At 40.3% G+C, this 13,149-nt stretch overlaps 1 protein-coding gene across 11 annotated transcripts in view; it reads right to left on the bottom strand.

Moving 5' to 3' along the window:
- Nucleotides 1-13,149, bottom strand: part of LOC101321319 (protein numb homolog) — a 234,127-nt gene that overhangs the window by 79,239 nt on the left and 141,739 nt on the right. Inside the window, exon 20 of one of the 11 annotated variants that reach the window (XM_073799306.1) lies at nucleotides 1-10,508. This exon is cut by the window's left edge and continues 220 nt beyond it. The exons of the other annotated variants lie outside the window; for them this stretch is intronic. The gene's annotated coding sequence lies outside the window, so the exon portion shown is untranslated. The remainder of the gene's footprint in view (nucleotides 10,509-13,149) is intronic. 11 annotated transcript variants of the gene reach the window in all.

The following is a 13,149-nucleotide window of genomic DNA, read 5'->3' as shown; positions in this document are numbered from 1 at the left end:
ATGTATCTGTGCACTTTCTGGGGCCAGATTCTTCAACTTTCTTTGGTATCTCAAAGGATTCTGTAACTACCAAAAATTTAAGAACCACTGATTTAAACAGTATTCCATGATCCTTATCTATTATCTGACTTTAATTTCAGATTTCTGCTTTACGAATTTTCATATTGTCCACAAAATTCTCCCTTTTGTTTTGATACACGGCTTCTTTACTCACTCCTTAAAAACAGTGGAAAACTAGAGCTTCATAAAATGAGGAAAGACCCTGTCTACTTAAAACTTCAGTCAGGGGCTTCCCTGGTGGTCCAGTGGATAAGACTCCGCACTCCCAATACAGAGGGCCCGGGTTCAATCTCTGGTCAGGGAACTAGATCCTGCATGAATGCCACAACTAAGAGTTCGCATGCCACAGCGAAGATACCGCATGCTGCCACTAAGACCTGGAGCAGCCAAAATAGATAAATTAAAAGATAAAAATAAAATTGCAGTCAAAGTTGGTTTCAAAAGCTGAACCTATATATATTTAAGAAACATTTAAAAAAGAAAGCTATCTCTTCTGAGAGTTTTTCTTTCAGTTACACAACCAATTTTATCTTTTAGTTGATCACTTGCCTTTCAACTGAGAAAACAATTGGTGAACTGAATTTGCAGTTCAGCTATTCTTACCCTTATCTTTTAAGGCATGTTGAGACTTAACAGATAAAAATACATATGACCATCACCCCTAATCCCACAAAACACATATACAGAGACTGACTTCCTAAGATGCTGTTCCTTCAAGGATTAAACCTTTACTTATAGAACAAAATTGTTTTGCTCTGATATAGCAAGGACTGATTTAGCAAGGAACATCTTGATGAAAAAGGGCAGAACTGCTGAGAATGCTAGCCTACTTTTCAACTGACTTTCCTCCTCTAAGCATCTGTCAAGTGTGGGATAAGAAAAAGGTGCTGCAATCTGGAGAGGCAGACTAGAATAAAAATATATTTGGTTCCAAGAATTTTTTAAAAAGACAGAAATGCCACAGGAAAAATGATAGACATAAGAAGGTTGAAAAGAACTCTGCTCTCCTTTACTGACAAATAACTTCGCAAATTATCTACACATATCATCTCTTCAATTCTTTAACCCTCTCCAATCTGACTCCTTCCTTTCCCTCACAACCCTCTCCCTTCATCCAAGACATCAACAAAAGACTTGTAAATATATCTTAAATCCGTCCACTGCTCTTCACCTCTACCATCAGAAGCATAGTCCAAGATTACTTCATATCCTACCTGAACCACCATCAGCTAGTATTCATTTCTATTTCCTCTGCTGTCCCCTTCTGATCAACTATGTACAAAGTAGCCAGCGTAATCTTTAAAAATGGATCATGGCACTGAGTAATAGTTCCATGGCTTCCCAATGCATCTTCAAATTAAATCCAAACTCTCAGCATTCAGAGAGTCAGTATGGCACAATTACTCACAATGCTCAAGAAGTGCTTGGAACAGTGGCCAGCACTTCACTAACGCACAGCAGATGTTAGGGTATTAAGGTATAGCCCCTGCCTGCTCTCCTACCTCAAGGTGGCACTTTCCTCAACTAACTAGTATTCTTTCAGTTAACTGCAAGCTCTTTCCCACTTTGGGCCTACTGTTTCCCACTGTCTAAAATGCTTTTGTCTTTGGGACCTCCCTGGTGGTCCAGGGGTTAAGACTCTGTGCTCCCAACCCAGGGGGCCCGGGTTCGATCCCTGGGGTAAGGGCACTAGATCCCGCATGCCATCAACGAAGACCCAGCACAGACAAATAAATAAATAAATATTTAAAAAACAACCAAAAAAAACCAAAAGAACTTATGTCTTCCACTCATACTTCAAGTCTCAACCTAAATGTCACTTCATTGATGAGGCCTTCTTTTCCTCTCTTTCTAAATACAATCCCCTATAATTCTTTTTTTTTTAACATCTTTATTGGAGTATAATTGCTTTACAATGGTGTGTTAGTATCTGCTTTATAACGAAGTGAATCACTTATACATATACATACGTCCCCATATCTCTTCTCTCTTGCGTCTCTCTCCCTCTCACCCTCCCGACTCCACCCCTCTAGGTGGTCACAAAGCACCAATGTGATCTCCCTGTGTTATGTGGCTGCTTGCCACTAGCTATCGATTTTACATTTGGTAGTGTATATATGTCCATGCCACTCTCCCACTTTGTCCCAGCTTACCCTTCTCCCTCCCTGTATTCTCAAGTCCATTCTCTAGTAGGTCTGCGTCTTTATTCCTGTCTTGCCCCAAGGTTCTTCATAACCATTTTCTGTTTTTTTAGAATCCATATATGTGTGTTAGCATACGGTATTTGTTTTTCTCTTTCTGACTGACTTCACTCTGTATGACAGACTCTAGGTCCATTCACCTCACTACAAACGACTCAATTTCATTTCTTCTTATGGCTGAGTAATATTCCATTGTATATATGTGCCACATCTTCTTTATCCGTTCATCTGTTGATGGACACTGAGGTTGCTTCCATGTCCTGTCTATTGTAAATAGAGCTGCAGTGAACATTATGGTACATGACTCTTCTGGTTTTTTTTTTTTTGCGGTACGCGGGCCTCTCACTGTTGTGGCCTCTCCCGTCGTGGAGAACAGGCTCCGGACGTGCAGGCTCAACGGCCATGGCTCACAGGCCTAGCCGCTCCGCAGCATGTGGGATCCTCCCGGACAGGGGCACGAACCCGTGTCCCCTGCATCGGCCGGCGGACTCTCAACCACTGCACCACCAGGGAAGCCCGCATTGTAGTTTTGATTTGCATTTCTCTAATGATGAATGATGCTAAGCATTCTTTCGTGTGTTTGTTGGCAATCCGTATATCTTCTTTAAGAAATGTCTATTTAGGTCTTCTGCCCATTTTTGGATTGGGCTGTTTGTTTTTTTGATATTGAGCTGCATGAGCTGCTTGTAAATTTTGGAAATTAATCCTTTGTCAGTTGCTTCATTTGCAAACATTTTCTCCCATTCTGAGGGTTGTCTTTTCGTCTTGTTTATGGTTTCCTTTGCTGTGCAAAAGCTTTTAAGTTTCATTAGGTCCCATTTGTTTACTTTTGTTTTTCTTTCCATTTCTCTAGGAGGTGGGTCAAAAAGGATCTTGCTGTGATTTATGTCATAGAGTGTTCTGCCTATGTTTTCCTCTAAGAGTTTGATAGTGTCTGGCCTTATATTTAGGTCTTTAATCCATTTTGAGTTTATTTTTGTGCATGGTGTTAGGGAGTGTTCTAATTTCATTCCTTTATATGTAGCTGTCCAGTTTTCCCAGCACCACTTATTGGAGAGGCTGTCTTTTCTCCACTGTATATTCTTGCCTCCTTTATCAAAGATAAGGTGATCATATGTGTGTGGGTTTATCTCTGGGCTTTCTATCCTGTTCCATTGACCTAGATTTCTGTTTTTGTGCCAGTACCATACTGTCTTGATTACTGTAGCTTTGTAGTATAGTCTGAAGTCAGGCAGCCTGATTCCTCCAGCTCTGTTTTTCTTTCTCAAGATTGCTTTGGCTATTTGGGGTCTTTTGTGTTTCCATACAAATTGTGAAATTTTTTGTTCTAGTTCTGTGAAAAATGCCATTGGTAGTTTGATAGGGATTGCATTGAATCTGTAGATTGCTTTCGGTAGTATAGTCATTTTCACAATGTTCATTCTTCCAATCCAAGAACATGGTATATCTCTCCATCTATTTGTATCATCTTTAATTTCTTTTATCAGTGTCTTATAATTTTCTGCATACAGGTCTTTTGTCTCCTTAATAGGTTTATTCTTAGGTATTTTATATTTTTTGTTGCAATGGTAAATGGGAGTGTTTTCTTAATTTCTGTTTCAGATTTTTCATCATTAGTGTATAGGAATGCAAGAGGTTTCTGTGCATTAGTTTTGTAACCTGCTACTTTACCAAATTCATTGATTAGCTCATCTTTAGGATTTTTTATGTATAGTATCATGTCATCTGCAAACAGTGACAGCTTTACTTCTTCTCTTCCAATTTGGATTCCTTTTATTTCTTTTTCTTCTCTGATTGCTGTGGCTAAAACTTCCAAAACTATGTTGAGTAACAGTGGTGAGGATGGGCAACCTTGTCTTGTTCCTGATCTTAGTGGAAATGGTTTCAGCTTTTCACCATTGAGGACAATGTTGGCTGTGGGTTTGTCATATATGGCCTTTATTATGTTGAGGTAAGTTCCCTATATGCCTACTTTCTGGAGAGTGTTTATCATAAATGGGTGTTGAATTTTGTCGAAAGCTTTCTCTGCATCTATTGAGATGATCATATGGTTTTTCTCCTTCAATTTGTTAATATGGTGTATCACATTGATTGATTTGCATATATTGAAGAATCCTTGCATTCCTGGGATAAACCCCACTTGCTCATGGTGTATGATCCTTTTAATGTGCTGTTGGATTCTGTTTGCTAGTATTTTGTTGAGTAATTTTGCATCTATGTTCATCAGTGATATTGGCCTGTAGCTTTCTTTCTTTGTGACATCTTTGTCTGGTTTTGGTATCAGGGTGATGGTGGCCTCGTAGAATGAGTTTGGGGGTGTTCCTCCCTCTGCTATATTTTGGAAGAGTTTGAGAAGGATAGGTGTTAGCTCTTCTCTAAATGTTTGACAGAATTTGCCCATGAAGACATCTGGTCCTGGGCTTTTGTTTGTTGAAAGATTTTTTTTTTTTTTTTTTTGCGGTACGTGGGCCTCTCACTGTTGTGGCTTCTCCCGTTGAGGAGCACAGGCTCCGGACGCGCAGGCTCAGTGGCCACAGCTCACGGGCCTAGCTGCTCCGCAACATGTGGAATCTTCCCGGACCGGGGCACGAACCCGTGTCTCCTGCATTGGCAGGCGGACTCTCAACCACTGCGCCACCAGGGAAGCCCTGTTGAAAGATTTTTAATCACAGTCCTAATTTCAGTGCTTGTGATTGGTCTGTTTATATTTGCTACTTCTTCCTGGTTCAGTCTCGTAAGGTGGTGCATTTCTAAGAATTATTCCATTTCTTCCAGGTTGTCCATTTTATTGGCATAGATTTGTTTGTAGTAGTCTCTTAGGATACTTTGTATTTCTGTGGTGTACGTTGTAACTTCTTCATTTCTTATTTTATTGATTTGAGTCCTTTCTCTCTTTTTCATAATGAGTCTGGCTAATGGTTTATCAATTTTGTTTATCTTCTCAAAGAACCAGCCTTTAGTTTTATTGATCTTTGCTATAGTTTCCTTCATTTCTTTTTCATTTATTTCTGATCTGATCTTTATGACTTCTTTCCGTCTGATAACTCTGGGGTTTTTTTGTTCTTCTTTCTCTAATTGCTTTAGGTGTAAGGTTAGGTTGTTTATTTGAGATGTTTCTTGTTTCTTAAGGTAGGATTGTATTGCTATAAACATCCCTCTTAGAACTGCTTTTGCTGTATCCCATAGGCTCTGGGTCATCATGTTTTCATTGTCATTTGTTTCTAGGTATTTTTTGATCTCCTCTTTGATTTCTTCAGTGATCTCTTGGTTATTAAGTAGTGTATTGTTTAGCCTCCATGTGTTTGTATTTTTTACAGATTTTTTCCTGTAATTGATATCTAGTCTCATAGCATTGTGGTCAGAAAAGATACTTGATACAATTTCAATTTTCCTAAATTTACCAAGGTTTGGTTTGTGACCCAAGATATGATCTATTCTGGAGAATGTTCCATGAGCACTTGAGAAGAATGTGTATTCTGTTGTTTTTAGATGGAATGTCCTGTAAATATCAATTAAGTCCATCTTGTTTAATGTGTCATTTAAAGCTTGTGTTTCCTTATTTATTTTCATTTTGGAAGATCTGTCCATTGGTGAAAGTGGGGTGTTAAGTCCCCTACTATGATTGTGTTACTGTCGATTTCCCCTTTTATGGCTGTTAGTATTTGCCTTATGTATTGAGGTGCTCCCATCTTGGGTGCATAAATATTTACAACTGTTATATCTTCTTCTTGGATTGATCCCTTGATCATTATGTAGTGTCCTTCTTTGTCTCTTGTAACAGTCTTTGTTTTAAAGTCTATTTTGTCTGATATGAGAATTGCTACTCCAGCTTTCTTTTCATTTCCATTTGCATGGAATATCTTTTTTCATCCCCTCACTTTCAGTCTGTATGTGTCCCTAGGTCTGAGGTGGGTCTCTCGTAGACAGCTTAAATACAGGTCTTGCTTTTGTATCCATTCAGCCAGTCTATGTCCTTTGGTTGGAGCATTTAATCCATTTACATTTAAGGTAATTATCAATATGTATGTTTCTATTACCATTTTCTTAATTGTTTTGGGTTTGTTATTGTAGGTCTTTTCCTTCTCTTGTGTTTCCTGCCTAGAGAAGTTCCTTTAGCATTTGTTGTAAAGCTTGTTTGGTGGTGCTGAATTCTCTTAGCTTTTGCTTGTCTGTAAAGGTTTTAATTTCTCTGTCAAATCTGAATGAGATCCTTGCTGGATACAGTAATCTTGGTTGTAGGTTTTTCCCCTTCATCACTTTCAATATGTCTTGCTACTCCCTTCTAGCTTGCAAAGTTTCTGCTGAAAGATCAGCTGTTAACCTTATGGGGATTCCCTTGTGTGTTATTTGTTGTTTTTCCCTTGCTGCTTTTAATATGTTTTCCTTGTATTTAATTTTTGATAGTTTGATTAATATGGGTCTTAGCATGTTTCTCCTTGGATTTATCCTGTATGGGACTCTCTGTGCTTCCTGGACTTGATTAACTATTTCCTTTCCCATATTAAGGAAGTTTCTGACTATAATCTCTTCAAATATTTTCTCAGTCCCTTTCTTTTTCTCTTCTTCTTCTGGGACCCCTATAATTCGAATGCTGGTGCGTTTAATGTTGTCCCAGAGGTCTCTGAGACTGTCCTCAGTTCTTTTCATCCTTTTTTCTTATTCTGCTCTGCAGTAGTTATTTCCACTATTTTATCTTCCAGGTCACTTATCCGTTCTTCTGCCTCAGTTATTCTGCTATTGATCCCTTCTAGAGAATTTTTAATTTCATTTATTGTGTTGTTCATGATTGTTTGTTTGCTCTTTAGTTCTTATAGGTCCTTCTTAAACGTTTCTTGTATTTTCTCCATTCTATTTTCAAGATTTTGGATCATCTTTACTAACATTATCCTGAATTCTTTTTTTTTTTTTTTTTTTTGCGGTACGTGGGCCTCTCGCTGCTGTGGCCTCTCCCACTGCGGAGCACAGGCTCCGGGCGCATGGGCTCAGCAGCCATGGCTCGCTCCGTGGCATGTGAGATCTTCCCGGACCGGGGAACGAACCCGTGTACCCTGCATCGGCAGGCGGACTCCCAACCACTGCGCCACCAGGGAAGCCCTATTCTGAATTCTTTTTCAGGTAGACTGCCTATTTCCTCTTCATTTGTTAGGTCTGGTGGGGTTTTGCCTTGTTCCTTCATCTGCTGTGTGTTTCTCTGTCTTCTCATTTTGCTTAACTTACTGTGTTTGGGGTCTCCTTTTTGCAGGCTGCAGATTCATAGTTCCCATTGTTTTTGGTGTCTGCCCCCAGTGGCTAAGGTTGGTTCAGCGAGTTGTGTAGGCTTCTTGGTGGAGGGGACTAGTGCCTGTGTTCTGGTGGATGAGGCTGGATCTTGTATTTCTGGTGGGCAGGTCCACGTCTGGTGGTGTGTTTTGGGGTGTCTGTGGCCTTATTATGATTTTAGGCAGCCTCTCTACTCATGGATGGGGCTGTGTTCCTGTCTTGCTAGTTGTTTGGCATAGGGTGTCCAGCACTGTAGCTTGCTGGCCGTTGAGTGAAGCTGGGTGCTGGTGTTGAGATGGAGATCTCTGGGAGATTTTCGCCGTTTGATATTATGTGGAGCTGGGAGGTCTCTTGTGGACCAGTGCTGCTCCTGAGGCTGCTGGGAGAAATTTCCCTTTCTCTTCTTTGTTCACACAGCTCCTGGGGTTCAGCTTTGGATTTGGACCTGCCTCTGTGTGTAGGTCACCTGAGCCCATCTGTTCTTCGCTCAGACAGGACGAGGTTAAAGAAGCAGCTGATTAGGGAGCTCTGGCTCACTCAGGCCAGGGGGAGGGAGGGGTACGGAGTGCAGGGTTAGCCTACAGTGGCAGAGCCCAGCGTGACGTCGCACAAGCCTGAGGTGTGCCGTGTGTTCTCCTGGGGAAGTTGTCCCTGTATCACGGGACCCTGGCAGTGGTGGGCTGCACAGGCTTCCGGGAGGGGAGGTGTGGATAGTGACCTGTGCTTGCACACAGGCTTCTCGGTGGCTGCAGCAGCAGCCTTAGCGTCTCATGCCTGTCTCTGGGGTCCACGCTGATAGCCGCGGCTCACACCCATCTCTGGAGCTCCTTTAAGCAGCACTCTTAATTCCCTCTCCTCGTGCACTAGGAAACAAAGAGGCAAGAAAAAGTCTCTTGCCTCTTTGGCAGCTCCAGACTTTTTCCCGGACTCCCTCCTGGCTAGCTGTGGCACACTAGCCCCTTCAGGCTGTGTTCACACAGCTAACCCCAGTCCTCTCCCTGGGATCCCACGGAAGCCCGAGCCTCAGCTCCCAGCCCCCGCCCGCCCCAGTGGATGAGCAGACAAGCCTCTTGGGCTGGTGAGTGTTGGTGGACACCGATCCTCTGCGCAGGAATCTCTCCACTTCGTCCTCCGCACCCCTGTTGCTGTGATCTCCTCTGTGCCTCTGAAGCTTTCCCCCTCCGCCACCCGCAGTCTCCGCCCGCAAAGGGGTTTCCTAGTATGTGGAAACCTTTCCTCCTTCACAGCTCCCTCCCACTGGTGCAGGTCCCATCTCTATTCTTTTGTCTCTGTTTTTTCTTTTTTCTTTTGCCCTACCCAGGTACATGGGGAGTTTCTTGCCTTTTGGGAGGTCTGAGGTCTTCTGCCAGGGTTCAGTAGGTGTTCTGTAGGAGTTGTTCCACATATAGATGTATTTCTGATGTATTTGTGGGGAGGAAGGTGATCTCCACATCTTACTCTTCTCCCATCTTGAAGCTCCTTCCTCCCCTGTAATTCTTTACTGTTACTACTCTTTTCATTTCCTTCACAGTGCTTTATATTTTTTAATTACTGGGTTTCTTTTGTTTGTTTTGTTTTTTGGGGCCATGCCACACGGCATGTGGGATATCTTAGTTCCCCAACCAGGGACTAAACCTGTGCCCCCTGCAGTTGAAGTGCAGAGTCCTAACCACTGGACGACCAGGGAATTCCCTTTACTTACTTTTTTTGTTTCATTGGTTAAACTCTTTCTTGAACATCATCAGATGACTAAACATCCATCTAATAAATTCTCTAACTTGCTTAATGTAGGAAACACTGGATTATGTTGTTTATATTCAAAATAATCTTAACTAATGTAGGTATTAATCTCCTCTCACCAAGAAGCTAAAAAACTGGTCACTAATATAAATGTGTCACAGTCTGTGCTATGATTCATTATACCTACACACTTCCATTAATTGTTAATTAAATACAACCCTGTGTCCAACAAAGTACTGTGCTAAGTGCTGGAAGAAGAGGAGTCAAGATGAGAAAATAAGGATTATTTCCTCCATTAAGATCTTGAATGATATAAGCATAGGATGGGAGAGACCAAAAAATAGGGCATTTCAAGTAGAAGATGGGGTAGGATAAAGAGTCATAGCATGTATGTAAAAATGTATATTTCATCAAAGCTAAGATACCGTCAGTTGCAAGATATATCATTATTTTATGTTCCAAAAGAGAAAAAAATGCTGCCAAAATTAATTGTTAATTAATAAATTGTTCATTAATTGTGAAATATCATCAATAGTAAGATGCATCTCAATATGAGAGATACATCCCAGTTCAGATATGTTCAAGTGTAAAGAAAAAGGAAGAGGAGAAGGGAGAAGAAAAGGAAAAGAACGGGGAGGAGGAGAAGAAAGAAAAAGAAAATGACTATTCTATGGTTAACACAAAATCAATCTTTTTGAGACTTCCTCAAAACATCTCAATGATATGGAATATTAGTTATTTACTAAAGTTTGCTATCAGGAAGGGGACAAAAAGCCACTGAAAGGAATGGTCACAGAGCAACTCTTCCTTTCTTAGTGTTTCCATTTGCCTTGTATATCTTCACCTATCCCTTTTATTTTTCTATATCACCTTGTGTCTCTTGTATACAGCATAGTTGAGTCCTGCTTTGTAATACAAATTGAAAATCCTGTTTCTTTTTAAAGGTGAGTTAAATATAACAAAAAGATAAATCTTTTTTTTTAAGATTTTTTTGATGTGGATCATTTTTTTTAAGTTTTTATTGAATTTGTTACAACATTGCTTCTGTTTTGTTTTGGTTTTTTGGCCACGAGGCATGTGGGATCCCAGCTCCCCAACCAGGGATCGAACCCATTCCCCTTGCTTTGGAAGATGAAGTCGTTACTGGACTGCCAGGGAAGTCCCAGGATAAATCTTTTAAAATCCACATACTTCAAAATTCCAATTGACTTGTGGGTCCTGGGTCATGGCTTAAGGAGGCAAGCATAACTGAAAATCACAACAGCAAATTAAAAATCTTAAAAATGTGTAGTTAATAATAATGAAAATACTCTATTTCAAACCTCATGAGCCACTTACAAATGTATAGCTCTAAATGCTTATATTAGAAAATAAGGCTAATAACTGGTGAGCTAAACATCTATCTGAAGGAATCAGAAAAAGAATAAAGAAAATCCAAGGAAATTAGAACAAAAGACCACCTCCAGTAACATATTAGGCTAGATTATTCACCCAATTCTCTGAAAACAACTAAAAGTGAAAACAACTAAAAGTGATGGATAAAATTTTATTTCAAAAAATACTAAAAGTATCGAGGAGCTCAAAAGATGGTAAAGGAATAACCAGACCAAAATCTATAAGAAAGAGATAAGTGGCTTAATAAAACTGTCTTTGTCCTATAGACATCTGCCTAACTCACAATGTTGAGCTTCAGATTTGATGATCTCCTGGCAAAGAACAGAAGTCAAAGTTCAAGACCCACCCAACATGGAAAATCTAACAGAAGACCCTTTCTTCATAAAGCTGGGACGGACACACACACACACACACACACACACACACACACACACACACACCCCACCAAAAGTTTCATCCTCAGGAAACAAGTGAACCAGAAGTAAACCTAGTCCACCCATTGCCACATAGGATCCCCAAAGGACTACAAGGAAATTTGTCTTCCTGTGGCAAAAGAGAACAAGGATTCCTAAGAGATTGTGAAGACAAGCAAGCCCACGCACATAACTGTAACCCAAATTCAATTCCTTTGGGTGGTCCAGAACCTCAAAGGATGAATCTAGTCACCAAACTGTAGTACCTGAGGCATCTGGAAAAAAAAAAAAAACAGACGTAAATCCTCTTGAAGCAATGCATTTCCTTCTTAGGCCTCAAAGAACACCCACAAATATTTTTTCCAAGGAAACTAAGCAGTTCACAGTCAAAATCTCACATAGGATAAATAAAAGAAATTGATAACTAGGCACAACATATGAAACTTCAGAAAATCAAAAACCACAGAGCTCAAAAGCAGTCCGAGGTAAAAACAATTCGCTTAAATGAAGAACTATTTGGCAGCTGATTTATCAATAGCAGCAATGGAATCCAGAAGACAGTGGAATTATTTCTTCCGATGACTGCGAAAATAACTACCACCCCAGGATTTTATACCTAAAGAAGGTAATAAAGACTTTCAGACAAAATAACTGAGTTTACTATAGAAAATCTCATTAAAGAGAATTCTAAAGAGAAAATTTTCTGAAAGATAGTATGCACATGGAAAAATCTGAAATCTCTAGAGGAATCAAGAGCACACCAAGCTGGAACTGACATCAAATTTCAGAGACTCATTTTCACTATTTTCTGCCATGTAGACTGAAGAGTAGAAAAGCCAGTTGATAGCAAGACAGAAAGAAATAGACTTAAAGGAAAGAGAAAGAAGTAAGGTCCTAGTACCATTGTAAGCCCTGCTTCCAGCTGTTTTTAATCCCTAATGAAAGCCTGTCCTTGGGAACTGGGAGACACCCCACTGTCCTTATGTTAGACCCTGCATTTAAAAATGAAGAAGGGAGAAAGGTCAGAAATTAATGAAATTGGAAATATACAATAGAGAAAATCAAAGTCAAGCGCTGTTTTTCTGGTGAGGCTAAGAAAATACATAAAATCTCTAGCAAGACTGATGAAGGAAAAAATGGAAGGCACAAAAAATATGAGGAATAAAAAAGACAGAGATAAATACTTACACAACAGAAATTTAAAACAAAAAGAATGCTTTAAACAACTTTATGCCAAATACTTTAAAAACGTAGACAAAGTGGATGGATTCTTAAAAAAAAGAGAAAAACTTTCTAAAACCTGGCTTAACTAGAAACAGAAATCCTAGATAAAACCATTTAGAAAACCAAATACATATCTCCCCCTCAAAATACTAAGCTCACACCTCTCCCCTCAAAACACTAAGCTCACACCTCTCCTCCCAAAACACTAAGCCCAGAGAGTCAAACAGAAATTCAACCAAACTTCCAAAAAATAGATCATTCCAGTCTTTTCTTTTTTCTTTTATTTATATTATTTTTGGCTGCGTTGGGTCTTCATTGTTGCAAGCAGGCTTTTCTCTAGTTGCAGGGAGCAGGGGCTACTCCTTGTTGCGGTGCGCGGGCTTCTCATTGCAGTGGCTTCTCGTTGCGGAGCGTGGGCTCTAGGCGCGCAGGCTTCAGTAATTGTGGCTCGTGGGCTCTAGAGCACAGGCTCAGTAGTTGTGGCACACGGGCTTAGTTGCTCCGCGGCATGTGGGATCTTCCCGGACCAGGGCCCAAACCTGTGTCCCCTGCATTGGCAGGCGGACTCTTAAACCACTACGCCACCAGGGAAGCCCTACCATTCGAGTCTTATACAAATCCTTCTGGGAGGTGGGGATGGGGGGGGGGGTTAGTTCCCACCTCATTCTTTAAGGTTGGCATAATCTAGATACCAAATCAAATAAGGGCAATACTATAAGAAATAAAAATTATGGACCAATTTCATCTGTGAACATACATACAACAATTCTAAATGGAATATTAATAAGTTAAATTCAACTACACTTTTTTTTTTTGGCCACTCCATATGGCATGTGGGATCTTAGTTCCCTGACCAG

The sequence above is a fragment of the Tursiops truncatus genome, chromosome 2 (genome assembly GCF_011762595.2).
Source record: "Tursiops truncatus isolate mTurTru1 chromosome 2, mTurTru1.mat.Y, whole genome shotgun sequence".
Lineage (NCBI taxonomy): Eukaryota > Metazoa > Chordata > Mammalia > Artiodactyla > Delphinidae > Tursiops > Tursiops truncatus.
Note: the sequence above shows the minus strand (reverse complement) of the source record. Positions and strands in the feature narration are given on the sequence as shown.